Raw genomic sequence first — 16,453 nt, forward strand, 5'->3', positions numbered from 1 at the left:
ATTTTCCGTCGTGCCGTACATAACCCTCGTCAGTTTTACCCATTGAATACTTGGTACAGGCATCAGCTTAATGGGATGGCCTCTAAAAGCCAAACCCTCAGCACGTAGTTCGACAGCAGCTTGAGCTGAACGACAGTGGATAAGTAACGATGATGCACCAGTTTGCATGACATTTTCAATCCACGTAGAGGCGTTTTCCGATTGCTGGCAGAAGTCATAAACGAGTTCTTGTAAAGTGATCGATTTCCCCTCCAGTAGGGACAATTCTGCTAAAAGCCCCACCAAAGCACGATCGGCATGCGGTATAGCGGCCATCCCAATGAAGCGTGCGCACTGATGCACACCAGGACACCACACCAGAACAGCCCGAGACCAGTCAACCACGCAAGGCGATCGATACCAGAGGACTACGAAACAACAGTGAACCACCAGAGGACCAATGGACCACCAATAGAAACCAAGACCAAGACAAAAACAAGCCCAATCTTGATCTTGCACCACAACAATAATTCTTTTCAAAACAGATATATTCTTTTCGAGTAAACACCGAATTCCTTCAAAACTTAGCCAAAAAACCGAGAAGCGATAACCCGTCTTCGCCTCGCCACCAAGACTTTATTGGCGTCGACGAGCCCGCTCGACCCGGTGGCCGCTGCTGGTGTGCGATCGAGCGAGCTGAATCAGTCGCCGGCACGAAGAAGAAGCAAAGCAATGTCGCTGCAGCTCTCGTTATTTTGTGAACGGGTACGATGCGAGGCCGGCGGGCCGCCTGCGCTTGCCAAGATGTCCTCGCGGTCACGCTTTGCTGCTGCCGAGCCATTACCGTCGAGAGTTGGGGTTAGGGTTAGGGGAGCTGTTTTTTGTGGTTTTCGGTCATTTGCTTTCACAACAGTTCCGAAAGGTAGTTGGTTATTTATTTATCTACGTCGATGTGTTGTCTCGCAAGAGTTGTGGTGCTGTGGTATGTGCTGATATCTGAGACGTTGTTATATATAGTGTGACGAACCTCTCGACGCTGCGGTAGCGGTGGTAGTATATGTATATACAGTAATGGCACGCCCTCTGTCGATCGGTAGCGAGAGCTGATCAATAGGTGTCGAATTTCAAACGATTTTCCGAGATTCCGATTTTCCGAGTTATAAAATCAAGTTGTTATTATCTTTCACACGCACGCACGCACGCGGCGGCACATTAATAATTGTCGCTGCTTCGCCGTTTTAGACTTGTTGTTTTTCGATTTTTCAGTTTTGAATTATGAGGCTGAACCTCCTAAGGGAGAAGGGGACGAGCGCGAACGCAGGTCCCCACTACCAGAAATTATACGCTCGAGTTACCCACATTAGGGATAATCGCAGGAGTCAACCCAGTCGAAGTGCAATGAAAGGGCCTCATCCTGAGAGGACCTCCTAGTTGATCAAGGTGCCTCTCGCGTCAGGTAAGTTTTATTTTGAACTTGGTAAATCCTTTCCTACTGAGGAAAGTGCAATGGATTTAACCAAAATCGAGGAGGGTGCGACCGGCACGCAAACGAGCTAGGGGGACGATCCCTACCACCTCTTTAAATACACCCGCTATTATTTATTGACGCGGTGGGTATATTTAAACCTATTAATAAAAATAGAAATAATAAAAATAGAAATAAATTTAATTAATTAATTAAAAGAGAAGACCAGCTTCTCGCCTTCAAAGTGTCCTAAGGTTTTCTTTGCTAGCCATTCTTTCTCGAAAGTTTGAGAATCCGTAACAGAACGGCAACGGCGAGCAAGGACACCAAGAAGAAATTTGATTCTCTCAATCACAGCCTGTAAGATCTCTGCCTCCGTCCGCAAAACATCCCGGAATCGATAGTCGCACCTAGAAACCCATAAGTGATGTTTGACCACCTGAAGCATCCACTTGATGACGATAGGGACGTCGGGACGACGCTGCTTGCAGAGGCCAAACAACAACTCTTCAACGGTGAAGGGTTCCGCATTCTTGTCAACCTGCACGAGATGGTAATGCACCCATCCCAACAGAATTTGAGCGTACGAGCACTCGAAGAAGAGATGCTCCGGAGTTTCATCAGCTGCACGGCAATGGCATTGGAGATCTATATTTGCCATCCCAAAAGAAGTAACGAGACGGGAGGCGGTGTAGAGAACTCCATGCGCGATCTTCCAGTTCACATCAACTATGGGTCGGTCCAGGGATGTTGAATGGATCTGATTCCATGTTTCGGACCAGTACAGGACCATATGTTGGTAAGAACTTGCCAATGCAGTGAGGCTCATGCTTAATTCTGTTTCGACCGATGACGTAGGCCGAACGGGAGGTGACATCGAAAAGAGTGCGTGGTCGTGGAGTGGATACCTGAAGAGATGGAACGCCTGATATAGTTCCACCGTCAAAAGTGAACCAGGCGCGTGCGATTTGTTGGTAGTACGGAGGGAGGAGAGACAGTAACTGACGAGTATGGTTACTCGTAGCAAAGAATTGTGCTGGATAGAGAGAAGTACAAGAAATAATATAAAAGCTAAAAAAGGCCTTCCAATTGCCAGCGGTGAGCATGAAGTAGCGGCGGACCCATTGAACGGAGAACGCCAGCGCTTTCAGTTCAAAGTCTATAACTCCAAACCCACCCTGACTCTTGGGAAGACAAACGGTTTTCCTGGCCACAAGCTCTTTCGGCCAGACCAAAAGAAACCCCAGACTGCCTTCTTCAGCGACGACAAGCCCAATCTGGGATTACAAAGTTGTGACAAAATGCCAAATTTGGCTGAGAGCAAGGGTATTTATAACAGTTGCCTTGCCCTGCAAGGTCAACTGACGACCTTTCCATGAGGCCAGGCGAGACTCAACCTTTGCGACCGGAGCTTCCCAGGTGGCAACAGAATAGTCTCCAGCGCTAAAGGTGGCTCCAAGAAGTGGGAGTTCTTTGACCCACTGGATACCCCATGGCGAGTCTTGGCGATCTTTCCAAGCTCCCAACCAAAGGCCCTTCGATTTTGTACGGTTAGCTTTGCACCAGAGGCAGCTCGTACTGTCCATAGACCTTGAAAGCAGCCTGAAAGAGCCGTCCGTCGTGATAGCAATCGACGTGTCATCGGCATAGCCGGAACACTTGAAGAAAGTGTCACGGCCCGGCAAGGCTACTCCTGGAATATCTGGACAGGCACGGATGGCAACAGCTAAGACCTCGATGCAAAGCACGTAGAGAAGGGGTGATAATGGACATCCTTGTCGAACTCCCCTGGAGGGAGAGAAAAAGGAAGAAGTCCAACCATTTATGACAACGGCAGACTCAATGTTGTATAAAAAAGGTTGATCCATCGCCGGAAGGAATCGCCAAACCGAAACGCTCCAGAACCCGCTGGAGGAAAGCCCAGTTAACGCGATCAAAGGCCTTCTCTTGATCTAATGAGAGAATGGCCAAGGGCATGTCTAATCGGTCGGCGTACTCGATGAGATCTCTCACCAGCGAGAGATTTTCCGAGATCGTGCGGCCAGGAATGCCACACGTTTGATCCGAACCGACGATGGATCCCAAAACGCAACAGCCTACCGCTCAAAGCTCTTGTGGCGATCTTATAGTCCACATTGAGCAGGCTGATGGGACGATAATTTTTGGTTTCCAGATGGTCACCTTTTTTATATAAAACTATGATGAGGCCACGTCTCTGAGACACGATAAGCAGCCCTCATCATAGCAATGTTCAAAACACGGACAAGATCAGCTCCGAGGTCATCCCAAAAGTGGAGGAAAAACTCCATGGGGAAGCCATCCGAACCCGGCGTCTTGCCACGTGCCATTCCAGAGAGAGCCCGAAAGCACTCTTGGCTGGATAATTTTCCCTCGCAAGATTCCTGTCCGCCTCGCTGAGGGAGCGTTTAAGGTTACCCAACATTTGCTCCTGTGCGGTGGTGTCACACACCTCGGTGGTAAAGAGCCGCTCGTAGTATCGCTGCCACGTACCCAAGATGTCAAAAGGGTCGTGATGGATAATGCCAGAGTCGGGGTCACGATCTTTGTTATAGACTGTTTAGCCCTGTGCTTCTTCTCCAAACTGAGAAAGAAGCTGGACGATCTCCCCCTCCTCGGCCCAGCGGACACGAGAGCGAACTTGAGAGGCCTTTGCCTCCCTGAGGTGAATGCCACGCAGCTGCTCTGCAGCGAGCAAAGTTGGGCAAAAGCAGAAGAATCACCCGCATCAAAGAGAGACTGTAGATCTTTAATTTTCTCTCTAAATTTCTTCTCCTTCGACTGACCCGCAGCCTTGGAGCGAGCAAAAGAACGAGTGATCTCCCGCAGATAAAACTTTCCCTGATCCCACCAATCACGGGAAGAACTATATATAGAGAGATCTTCCTGGCCTTGCCAGAAAGACCAAAAGGACCGCACTAGCTTGCCATACTCTGGATCCTCTAAAGAGAAGTGTTAAACTTCCAAACCTGGACCACGAACAAAAAAGTCACCAATGTTAAAGTTAACTAGGAGGTAACGGTGGTCAGAAAAGAAAGAGGGGTGATATTCGCAGCTAACAATAGACTGCTCAAAAATAGTGGGAGCCCACACCATATCAATACGGGAGGAGAACTCTCCCGAAGCATGGTCCCAAGAAAAGGTGATGTCTGAAGGGTGAAGGGTCCGCCAAACAGGGTATGTTTGCGTGGCAGAAAGCAGAGACTGTAAAGCTGTAACACTCTCCTGCCTCAGCGAGTTCCTTGATGTTCCAGTGTAGGACCTGCGACGCCAGCGATCTAAATTAGGATCAAGCACGGCGTTAAAATCGCCACCAATGTATGTTGGTGCGAGTCTAGGCCACGCAAGGATGGCACGGAAGAAGATGCCGCTGAGGATGTCCCAGCAGCAGGAGCAGAAGAGCAGAGTAGCATTCCCCCCATTGATTTAGGAGTACCATCCTCATCAGGGAATCGATAATCAATGGGGACAATTGCTGTTTCAGCGGCAGTCACCCGAGGTGTAGCAGGAGGCGATGAGAACTCTCCCTCTGAATCCTGCGAAGAAGATTCTGAGAGAGCCGGTCGAGGTGTAGAGGCAACCGGTGTTCGCTCCGGAGAAGGCAAAGCCTCCGCCTCCGCAGAATGAACAGTGGGGGAAACAACCAACTCGGTGTCTACCACCGACTGTCCAAGGACGTCCAAATCGTTAAGGTCCTCCAGATGGTCTTTGAGGGCCTGAAAACGATTAGCTACTGGAATAGAAGGGACATCCAAAGTAGCAGGAGGAGGAAGAGGAACGGATAGAGCAACGGGTGAAACACGCTTCGTCTCTATAAGGGTAGAGCGGTTGATCTTACGCCTCTTATTGATCCCCTTCCGGATAAAGTTATCCTTCTTTGGGGGACGAGGCTTAACCACTCTATGCTCCATGACAGTAACTTCTCTCGAGCAAGAGAAAGTGCCATTGAAGGAGACAGACTCCGAAATTTTGGAAAACTGGCTGATGCATATGGACAGCCCAACCCTACTATCCCTAGATACCTCTGAAGATACCGTAGAAGATATCTCCATTGGCACACCGGAGGTCTGAGGTGGAAAAATAGACTTTGGTAGAGATAGCTTTGCGTTTTGGGCTGGTACATCAACCACAGCAACCCGCTCATTACTTTCAGAGCCAACTGTCTTGCCAGCAGTCTCAGAAGGCTTGACCGAAGATGAACGGTTTGGGACCTTACGCCCTTTATCCTTATGATTTGGGCACTGACGAGGCACATGCCCAAAGGACTTGCAGCCAAAGCAGTAATTTGGCTAGCCCCGGTACTTCACTGCACAAGAAAAGTTTGCAAGTTGAAGCACTGGCGGGATAGGCTTGTTAATGGACATTATCACCATGCGGGTCCCGGTTTTAATATGGGGGTATTTTCGAACAGACAAGTGCTGAACGCTAACCACACGACCATATGGTGACAATGCCGCAGAGAAATACTTATCCGGCATCTGGACAGGGGCGCGGTCAACAATCACCCTAGTTAATGTCTCATATGCCGGAGATGGGGTGATGGTGATTCCCCTAAAAGATAAACCATTAGTTTGGTAGCCAACATTGTAAGACTCTGCCGTAAATTCAACACGAAAACATTTATCTGGCAGGGCCTGCACACACGAACCCGGTCGGCACCAATGGCATCGATCAATGCTATCCTAAATCCTTGATAGCTTCCTTTGCAATCAAACGTGCTGGAATTTTGAAAATGGATGATGTTTTATTCCATTTGGCAAAATCAGCAGCAGTGAAGTCAGGACAAGACATCGTGAAAATTAAGAGGTTTATAAACACAGAAATATATACAAATCAACCTCTGAAAAAAAGGATACTAATAAAAAGTATCACCAGAAAGGTCTGTGCCAAATATAGACACAAAGAAATATAGACACAAAAGAGTCCAGCAAAGGCTAGTCCTTTGCCCCCCAAGAAAAAACACACAGAATAAGGGAGTCCAGCAAAGGCTAGTCCTTTGCCCCCAAGAAACAGAAATAAGGGAGTCCAGCAAAGGCTAGTCCTTTGCCCCCCCTGGAAAACACAGAAAGGGAGTCCAGCAAAGGCAGTCCTTTGCCCCCCAAAAAGAAACAACAAAGAAAGGGGTCCAGCAAAGGCTAGTCCTTTGCCCCCCAAATAAAATAAAATAAAATAAAATAAAAAGACCTACAGGGAGTCCAGCAAGGCCGTCCTTTGCCCCCCTGAATAAATAATCAAAGAAGAGAAAACAAGGGCCAGTAAACCTAGTGTTCACCCCTTGGGAAAATACTCACTAGACTAGACACCCCTAAAATTACAAGGTGCCTCTCGCGTCAGGTAAGTATGCTTTTGTGGCAGCGCCGTTGACTTATAACTGTGGCGACGAAGCGTTTCGATCGCGGTCGTTAACGTTACGTAGTGAATAATGTTTATACAGGTACGTACGTTCGCCGTTTCGGTTATCAATGCGGCTGTTCGTAACTGGTTTCCCGATCGATCGAGGAGTCCGGCGGCGGCGGCGGCGGCGGCGGTTCGTCTGAAATGGAAAGCGGCCGTGAGTTGATATGTGAGGTTTAACTCTACCGAAACAGAATTTTAGAAAGAACAATGCCAATTAAGTTATTGCATTGAATAATAATAATATAGAACCGGTTGCATGACTGAATATGAGATAGATAGCTACTAGATTGGATGCTATAGATGATAAAATTACTTATACCGAGGGAATTTTTGTTTCGATTCAAATGATTTGATTCTTCCCCCGTTGAGGGGAAGAGGGCCATACTCGGATGTAGTGCAATACCGAGACAACCCGTGGCCAGGGCGAAGCAAGCTTCAATCCCAGGGCCGAAGGCCAAAAATCAGTTTAATATATGAGTTAGGCATTGCCTAACATATCAGATATTAAGCTGATAAGAACAGATACTACACTTGATCTTATTTTGGATCGAACGACAACTGGCTTGTCGTCTCCGACGGTGCAATGGAGCCTGAACCCTTCGTGTTGCCACACCCAGGGAGGCCGCTACAAGCGACGCAGATCGACAGAGGTTGTGAGCCTCTCTCCCATGCCATGAAACAACCGTGGATGGTGGATGGATGATGTAAAGCACGTGGTAAGCGTGAAACGACATGAGCGGCCCATGGGCCCAAAACCAGATCGAAATTCTGCTTCCCGAAAAGGAAGCCCAAGGCTAAGCAGAGACACCCAATAGGGCACCCGTCTCAACCCCGGTTACAAATTGCAATCTACCTGAAAGCAAGCCAAGAATGGCTACTCCCAAGTAGGATCCCTGACAAAACAAAAACAAACATTAAACAAACATTAAACAAAAACTGGGATCACAAACAGGCAACAGCAGTACAACTAGTAAAAGCGACCGCTGTGTCTGCAAGAAAAACCGGACTTGACAAAAAAACGGACAAAGGCTGGAAACGCACGCGGGGGCATGCAGAGAGAAAGGGAGGCCGGGTAGACCACCCCTTCCTGGGGCAGGAGACGCTACCTCCATTTACGGGGCAAGGGCATGACCCTATAACCTAAAAAGAAGGTATACGGCTTAAAGAGGACGTGCCAAACAAAAATTCAACACGCCGTTGCTCGGCTAATCTCCTTACGGAGAAAACACCGAGCCGTTAACCAGAATTAACCGACCACAGGAGGGGTGGGAGTCGACTCTCTTGGACGAGAAGCATCAGAGACCGTCAACAAAGACTTCAGCACTCCCCCAGCAAGCCACTCGTTAGTGTAAAACACTTCACTTGTTTGACGCCGTTGGACCTTGAGACAAATCGGAATGAAGACACGATTTTCTCAACCAAGCCCCAGGGATCTGGACGGATATCCTCAAATTGCCAGGCATTTCTAGCGACCCAGATGTAATGTCTGAGGGTTGCCAAGAGAAATTTATATCCGGCTGGAATTTTGACCGAAGCCGCAAAACCAAACCGGACTTCTGCGTTCGAAAGCTGGCGCCCGAAACGAGGCCAGCGGCTTAACAACCCCTCGAACCAGTCAACCATTTCTTTAGCCACAGGACAGGACTCATAAAGGTGTTGCTGAGACTCCAAAGCACCACAATGACAGTTCATATGATTAAAGATTACTCCCCACTTGGATAAACGGTCCGCAGTTGGCAGGATACCATGACATATTAACCAATTCGTTTTCCATACCGGACGATCGATAAACAGCAGAGATAAGTCCTTCCAAATATTTGGCCAATGGAGTTCATACTGCTGAAACTTGCCCAAACAACGATGAGCCACTGACGGTTGCAATGCTAAGTACGCAACTTTAGCAGTAAGATCAAACAACTGCATTTGTTGATTGTTCACAGGGACCACCATCATTAAGGCCACCTCCTAATCGTAGCCATGCTAGGATGACTTGATGGTAAAAGTCTGGGAGGCGACGTAGAGTTGATGATCCCACGTGCTTGAGGTTGAATACACGATTGACTGGTTCGGCAAGAAATGCCCGGCGGAGGAAGTGTCGGAAAAAACACTTCCACTGGATGCTCTGTACCAACAAGGAAGCGTTTCACCCACATCACCATGAGTGATGCTAGCTTCAGAGACACTTTGACAACACCTAATCCGCCATTGGAAAAGCTGACAGACTGAGACCCTCTTGAGCCACTCCCCTTTATTGTCCCACACGAAGTCAAACATAAGTTTATCTATCCTATGTACCAGATGTGAACTTACCGATACCGTGGAACCCAAGTACCAGAAACGGCTCACACCCAGTACGCATGCAATTATCGCGCGACCTCGGTATGATAACTGACGGCGTTGCCAGGAATGAAAGATTGCTTCCAGCGTTCGTAACGCAGGCTCCCAGTCCTGATCACCCCCTGCGGAGATTCTCGTTCCTAGGACCTTGATGTGGCTGGAAGACCACCGAATATCCACTGGTAGCGAAGTACGATTACGCCAGGAACCAAGAAGTAAACTGTATTTGCTCCTGAGCATTTGCCCTGATTCAGCCTAGCGCCGCTTGCACGCTCATACTTCGCAAACAAACCAAAAAGTGCGATGAGAGAACCATCGCGGCAAACGAGACAAGACGTATCATCGGCATATTGTGACAGTTTCACGACGTTGTTTCCTCCGGGGAGAGGAAAACCGTCGATGTTTGGATCACCGCGAACTGCACATGCCAAAGATTCCATCACCAAGACATACAATAACGGCGAGAGCGGACACCCTTGACGTACTCCCCGAGTCACCGGAAAGAAATCCGTGAGGAATCCATTCACAGAGACTGCAGAAACCACATCGGTGTAAAGAAGTCTTATCCAGCGCCTAAACGACGAGCCAAATCCCATGCGGTCAAGGACTTTCATCATGAAGGAAAATTCCACACGATCAAAGGCCTTTTCTTGATCCAGGGAGACATTGCTCCCGGAACGGTGTAACGGTCTGCATAATCGGCGACATCTAACAGAAGTCGCACATTCTCACCACAAAAGCGACCCGGAATTCCACAGGACTGATCGGGCGAAACAACGGTCGCAATTACGGCAAGAAGTCGATTAGCTAAAGCTTTTGCGGCGATCTTGTAGTCCACACACAAGAGTGTTATCGGACGCCAATTCACTGCATCAAGACAATCCCCCTTCTTAAAAAGAAGCGAAATTGCACCGCATCTTAGGGATTTTGGTAGAACACCTTGATGGTAACAGGAGTTAAGCACCTCAACCAAATCTGGGCCCAACAGCTTCCAGAACCGAATAAAAAATTCAGCCGGGAAACCATCTACCCCGGGCGTTTTGGCTTGGACATCTTGGAGACAGCTCTCCAACATTCCTCGATCGTGAGGTCACCTTCACATAACTCCGAATCTTCTGGCGACAGAGTACGTTCTATGCTGTTCAGGAACAGCTCTTGATCTTCTTCAACTAATTCTTGAGATGAGAATAAGTCCGAAGTAGAAATCTCGCCAGACGTTCAAGACATCTTCGTGCTCGTTGCCGTGGAGCCATGTTTCCGCCTAATGGCATCAATCAGTCTCCGCTGACCACGAACCTTTTCCTGTCTCAGGAAATAAGATCGATCTCTCCCCTTCTTCAGCATCCTGGATTCTCGCCCGTAACCGAGCACCCTGAGCCCGATGAAGCAACAGTTCATCAAGTTCAGCCCTCGTTCCTCAAGAAGCACGGAGAGATTGTTACCATCATGGGCCCGTTTCTCGAGATCTTTAAGCTGGACGTTCAACAACAATACGTTCGTTCTTTCCCTAGCAAGTTGCTTTGAAAAATCCCGAACCAAAGCGCGGAGCTTTGTCTTGCCTGCTTCACCAATTCGAAAGCCGGACAAACCGACTGCGCTCTCGGCGCCAGCTGTGCCAAAATTTTCAACTTCAGCACAAAAGGCTTCGTTCTGAAGAAGCGAAACGTTGAACTTCCAACAACCTGGTCCCGTTCCACCCCACTGGGAGGTCCAACTCCAGATACACACAACTGTGATCAGAGCGAAGAAAAGGAGCTATATCTACAACATGGACCCGAATCCATCTTTTCGACAGCCAAATCATATCGATTCTAGACCCCTGGGAACCATTCGTCCTCCTCCAGGTGAACTCCTTAACTCCCTGATGTAAAGCACGCCAGGTGTCATACAGTTCGAATGTACTCATCAGATCGTGATGAGTGGAGGCCCAATTGTTTGCCCATGGGGAGTCGGGATTACAACCGAAACGATCAATACGAGGATCAACTGTCGCGTTGAAGTCACCGCACATCAACAAAGGGATGTCAGGATCGATTGCTTGGTAAAGGGACTCAAAAAAATGTTTCCCTTCGGTTTTATCGTTAGGCGCGTAGAGGCACATGACTTGGAAATCACCAGTCACCAGAGAACTCGGCAACAACGAGTCTTCCCCTCATCATCCCTCTTCGTACACTCCACCTGGAATTTAGAACGGTAAAGAATGGCAACACCCGAGGAACGCGCGCTACCCGGGGAACTAACACATTTATACTGGGTGGAATTAGAAGCACAATTATGTGAGTCTAACCAACCCTGGAATTCGGCGATAGAGGTCGCGTGCGTTTCCTGCAGACAGACAATGTCCGGACAGAAACAAGTTAGCCACAAAAAAAAGACAAGTCGAGCATCCAGGGACCACAGTCCCTGACAATTAATTGTTACGATCTTATTGCGATTCTCCTTCATCGGTTAAGGTGGAAAAAATGTTCGGAGACGTAGGAATTACACCGCAGCCGGTAGGTAGCGGGCTTGGGCGAGTAGATTTGCGACCAGAAAGTGGTGAAGCTATAACAGATCCAGACACGTTCCTGCGAGTTTTTTGCACAATCTTCTTCTCACTGGAGGAGGAACCAGAAGATGACGACGATGGTGGTAGGGTAGGCCGGGGAACCAGGGTTTTTTTGGAACCCTCCATTAACTTTCTGACTAAATCAGTACCAGAAGACACCTTTGCTTTATCAGATTCTTGAGATTCAGCTGGATCGGTTGGTGGAGTGACAAACTCAGCAGGTGGATCCGGCGGATCAGCGGGTAAGGGCACGTCTACACCCGACTCAGGGGATGAACGGGACGGATTGGAAGCATCCAAACCGACTGCAGGGTCCTCAGACTCTGCTTCCATGACAGGCTTTGTCATGGAGACATCCATTGCTACAGTCTCCACAGGAGGCACAAACTCGTTTTCCACCACTATTTCCCCAGAAATAGATTGTTCATGGGGAAGGGCTGTAGATGGATTTGTCCCCTTGGGCGGAACCTCTTTGACTACCGGTGGATCATTAGGAGAGGGAGTTTTCGAACGGGGCGGTGGTGGGGGGTGCCACGAAGAGTTACCATTAACCACCTCAGAAAATGACAAAGCATCGTCATCATCTGACAAAACTACACGAGCACGCTTTCGATTGTCCGAAAGAGGAGAAATATCCTTAACGGGGGTGGTTTTGTCTTTCTGAGGACCCAGATCCTCATTACGACGCGGCCCCTTTTTTGTTGGGCAGAACTTGGCCTCATGGCCTGCTTGTCCACATACGAAACAGGATCGGGGTTGTCCTTTGTAGAAGACATTAACAGGGTTGCCTTGGATAAAGATTCTGCTTGGAATACACTGCTTTAGTTCCATTTCCAATACAACCTTAGAGATTGATAAGCCTTTATATTTGGAAGACTTCGAACCCTTTACAACGCCAAAGGGTTTAAGTTCTGCCTCTATGACCTGAGTATTAAGGCCATAAGGAACCCGCTCTAAAACGACAGTTGTCGTTCCCTTTGCAGCAGTCAATTTGACCGGATGACCTCTAAAATTGATTCCATTCGCCACAAATTCGGGAACCTGTTCAGGTTTTACAAGATGGACAATAAACGATTTTGCCGAATGTTGCATTATGTTGACCATCAGGCCAGTTAAACCAGCTGGACCCAACTGGCTTTCAAAGTCATCAATTAGTTCGGTCAGACTAGGTTTCGGTTTTAAGGCCAAGTCAGGGATAGTACCCACCACCGCACGCTTTATCTCGTAGATGGGCATACCAATAAATCAACACACACGAAAAAAAATAAAATGTTACCCCGTCTGCGACAATTTGTCTACAGACGTTGTTGTCCACACGCGACGCCAAAGGAAACGCAAAATAGGACAGATAATACCACACTAAGTAAGAGACACCAACAGCCCCCAGGCTAGTGGACCAGCGAGGGACCACCAAGGCCTAGGAGCAGCAACCAAACAGCAGTACACACCAAGACACAGAGAAAAAAGCAACACCAGAAAAGAACTTGAGACCAACAGGAACAGAAAAACACCAACTTTCTTGAATCACTTGAGAACTTGCTTGAAAAACCATTATTCTTTTCAAAAAACTAACTGTACTTAGCCAAAAGGCCGAGAAGCGATAACCCGTCTTCGCCTCGCCACCAAGACTTTATTGCGCCGCGGCGAGCCCGCTCGACCTGGTGGCCGCTGCTGGTGTGCGATCGAGCGAGCTGAATCAGTCGCCGGCACGAAGAAGAAGCGAAGCAATGTCGCTGCAGCTCTCGTTATTTCGTGAACGGGTACGATGCGAGGCCGGCGGGCCACCTACGCTTGCCGAGACGTCCTCGCGGTCACGCTTTGCTGCTACCGCCGAGCCATTACCGTCGAGAGTTGGGGTTAGGGTTAGGGGAGCTGTTTTTTGCGGTTTTCGTTCATTTGCTTTCGCAACAGTTCCGAAAGGTAGTTGGTTATTTATTTATCTACGTCGATGTGTTGCCTCGCAAGAGTTGTGGTGCTGTGGTATGTGCTGATATCCGAGACCTTGTTATATATAGTGTGACGAACCTCTCGACGCTGCGGTAGCGGTGGTAGTATATGTATATATAGTAATGGCACGCCATCCATCGATCGGTAGCGAGAGCTGATCAATAGGTGTCGAATTTCAAACGATTTTCCGAGATTCCGATTTTCCGAGTTATAAAATCAAGTTGTTATTATCTTTCACACGCACGCATGCGGCGGCGGCACATTAATAATTGTCGCTGCTTCGCTGTTTTAGACTTGTTGTTTTTCGATTTTTCAGTTTTGAATTATGAGGCCAAACCGAAGGGAGAAGGGGACGAGCGCGAACGCAGGTCCCCACTACCAGAAATTATACGCTCGAGTTACCCACATTAGGGGTAATCGCAGGAGTCAACCCAGTCGAAGTGCAATGAAAGGGCCTCATCCTGAGAGGACCTCCTAGTTGATCAAGGTGCCTCTCGCGTCAGGTAAGTATGCTTTTGTGGCAGCGCCGTTGACTTATATTGTGGCAACGAAGCGTTTCCGATCGCGGTCATTAACGTACAGTAGTGAATAATGTTCATACAGGTACGTACGTTCGCCGTTTGGTTATCATTGCGGCTGTTCGTAACTGGTTTCCCGATCGATGGAGGAGTCCGGCGGCGGTGGCGGTTCGTCTGAAATGGAAAGCGGCCGTGAGTTGATATGTGAGGTTTAACTCTACCGAAACAGAATTTAGAAAGAACAATGCCAATTAAGTTATTGCATTGAATGATAATATAGAACCGGTTGCATGACTGAATATGAGATAGATAGCTACTAGATCGGATACCATAGATGATAAAATTACTTATACCGACCGAGTTTTTTGTTTCGATTCAAATGATGATTATTCTTCCCCCGTTGAGGGGAAGAGGGCCGTACTCGGATGTAGTGCAATACCGAGACAACCCGTGGCCAGGGCGAAGCAAGCTTCAATCCCAGGGCCGAAGGCCAAAAATCAGTTTAATATATGAGTTAGGCATTGCCTAACATATCAGATATTAAGCTGATAAGAACAGATACTACACTTGATCTGATTTTGAGTTGAACGACGATGGGCTTATCGACTCCGACGGTGCAATGGAGCCTGGACCCATGCAATCGCCTTACCCAAGGGGGCCACTACTTAGTGACGCAGATCGTCAGAGGGTATGATTCTCTCCCCTGTGCCATGATACAACACGTGAATGGTATTCTAATGGTAATGAATGGCAGTAATGATGGAAATTACACGATCGACGCGAGCGGCCCAAAGTCACCAGTGTAACTCGTCCGCAGGCGAGCTACACTTTAAACACAACGACAGTACAGGACAGTCCATATGAAAGAACAATACGCCGAAGGGACAACAAAATTACAAGTCTCCTTGACAGATGCCAAGAGAGACACGGAGTTACATCACAAACATTGTCGAGAACAACGGCAGTACTTTCCTCTAGGGCGACCACCAAGTCCACGAAGAACAAAAAGACAGCTCGCCGGACACCATTGGCATACCAACGAAGGATGCTGCAGGGCCTTTGAGGTACAAAATAACAAACATTAAAAGGCAATGGAATGTCCCGGGTGTTTAGGAACAAAGGATCTGGGTACATCAGCCAGAACCATGCTCTCTGGACCACAATGTCCGTCCCAAGCATGGGCAACCAAGGAAGCTTAGAAAGACACACTGCTAGCTTGGGGGATATTCCGGAAGACCCATCCCCCGACGCAGCCAAACATGATACTTGACCCGCAATGAGAATATTTACATATAGGTGTGCGTTAACATAAGTCATTTTAAGAATGGGCTAAATGCTATAGTTTCAGCCGAGGTGATGGAGCCAAATGTGTCGTTAACTAGCCACAGGTCGGAGAATTGTTTCGGCGAACAGTGTCGATGTTGTATTTTTAGTTGGAATCGAAGAGTTGATTTGATCTTATCTCTGGATATCTCAAACTTGGGAAACACTTTGTCGAAACGATATGAATTTCGAGCGGTCCACACGTAATGTCTGATGATGCCTAAGAGGCAGGGATACACAGGCGGAATTTGAGTAGAGCTTTTGTAGCCAAACAGGATCTGACTGGGAGTGGGGAATTGTGATGCTGGGGAATACTTTCGGAGAATGGCGTGGTACCAGCAAACAAGTTGAAGGGCGAGACAACAGGTGGTGAATATATGGACTAGAGTTTCATTTTGGCCGCAATGGCAGAAGGGATTGACGTTCATGCCGAATCGGAGTAGACGATCTGCTGTAGGAAGGATACCGTGAGCTACCAACCACGATGTATTTCTGACAGGACGAATATAGCGCCATAAGGATAAATTGTGCCAGACCATCGCCCATTCACACTGAAGACCCCAACCACGATACTTCTCCACGCATCGATGTTGTGTACGTTCACGAATTGATAGTAGCTTATAGACAAAGTTGGCTGACAAGGAAGATAAAGTGCAAGAGGAACCATTGGTGCCTTCAATAGTAAATTCGCCATTGATGAACTTTCGAAGAAGCGAGAACCAGGACTCCATAACAGAGCGGTAGAAAGGAGGAAGGTTGACCATAGCATATTTTGGAGGCGTTGCCAAGGATAAGATCTGTTGGATGGAACGGCCAGGAAAGGCAGGGCGAAGATACATTGCAAAATAGATTGCCCACGGTAAGTCTGGATGGAGGACAAGACGCTTTATCCATAATACGTGTAGAGAAACGGCTTTCTGT

At 48.1% G+C, this 16,453-nt stretch overlaps 4 non-coding genes across 4 annotated transcripts; all 4 read right to left on the minus strand.

Moving 5' to 3' along the window:
- Nucleotides 1–1,279: 1,279 nt before the first annotated feature.
- LOC114540834 lies at nucleotides 1,280–1,443 on the minus strand. Its single transcript, XR_003689117.1, has one exon. It is a non-coding gene; the product is annotated as a U1 spliceosomal RNA (small nuclear RNA).
- Nucleotides 1,444–7,228: 5,785 nt separating this feature from the next.
- Nucleotides 7,229–7,421, minus strand: LOC114540856. Its single transcript, XR_003689138.1, has one exon. It is a non-coding gene; the product is annotated as a U2 spliceosomal RNA (small nuclear RNA).
- Nucleotides 7,422–14,038: 6,617 nt separating this feature from the next.
- Nucleotides 14,039–14,202, minus strand: LOC114540832. Its single transcript, XR_003689115.1, has one exon. It is a non-coding gene; the product is annotated as a U1 spliceosomal RNA (small nuclear RNA).
- A 412-nt stretch (nucleotides 14,203–14,614) lies between these two features.
- LOC114540855 lies at nucleotides 14,615–14,797 on the minus strand. The gene has a single exon (XR_003689137.1). It is a non-coding gene; the product is annotated as a U2 spliceosomal RNA (small nuclear RNA).
- Between the last annotated feature and the right edge of the window lie 1,656 nt (nucleotides 14,798–16,453).

Source organism: Dendronephthya gigantea, unplaced genomic scaffold (genome assembly GCF_004324835.1).
Source record: "Dendronephthya gigantea isolate DGI-Jeju-01 unplaced genomic scaffold, DenGig_1.0 000250F, whole genome shotgun sequence".
In the NCBI taxonomy this organism is placed as follows: domain Eukaryota; kingdom Metazoa; phylum Cnidaria; class Anthozoa; order Malacalcyonacea; family Nephtheidae; genus Dendronephthya; species Dendronephthya gigantea.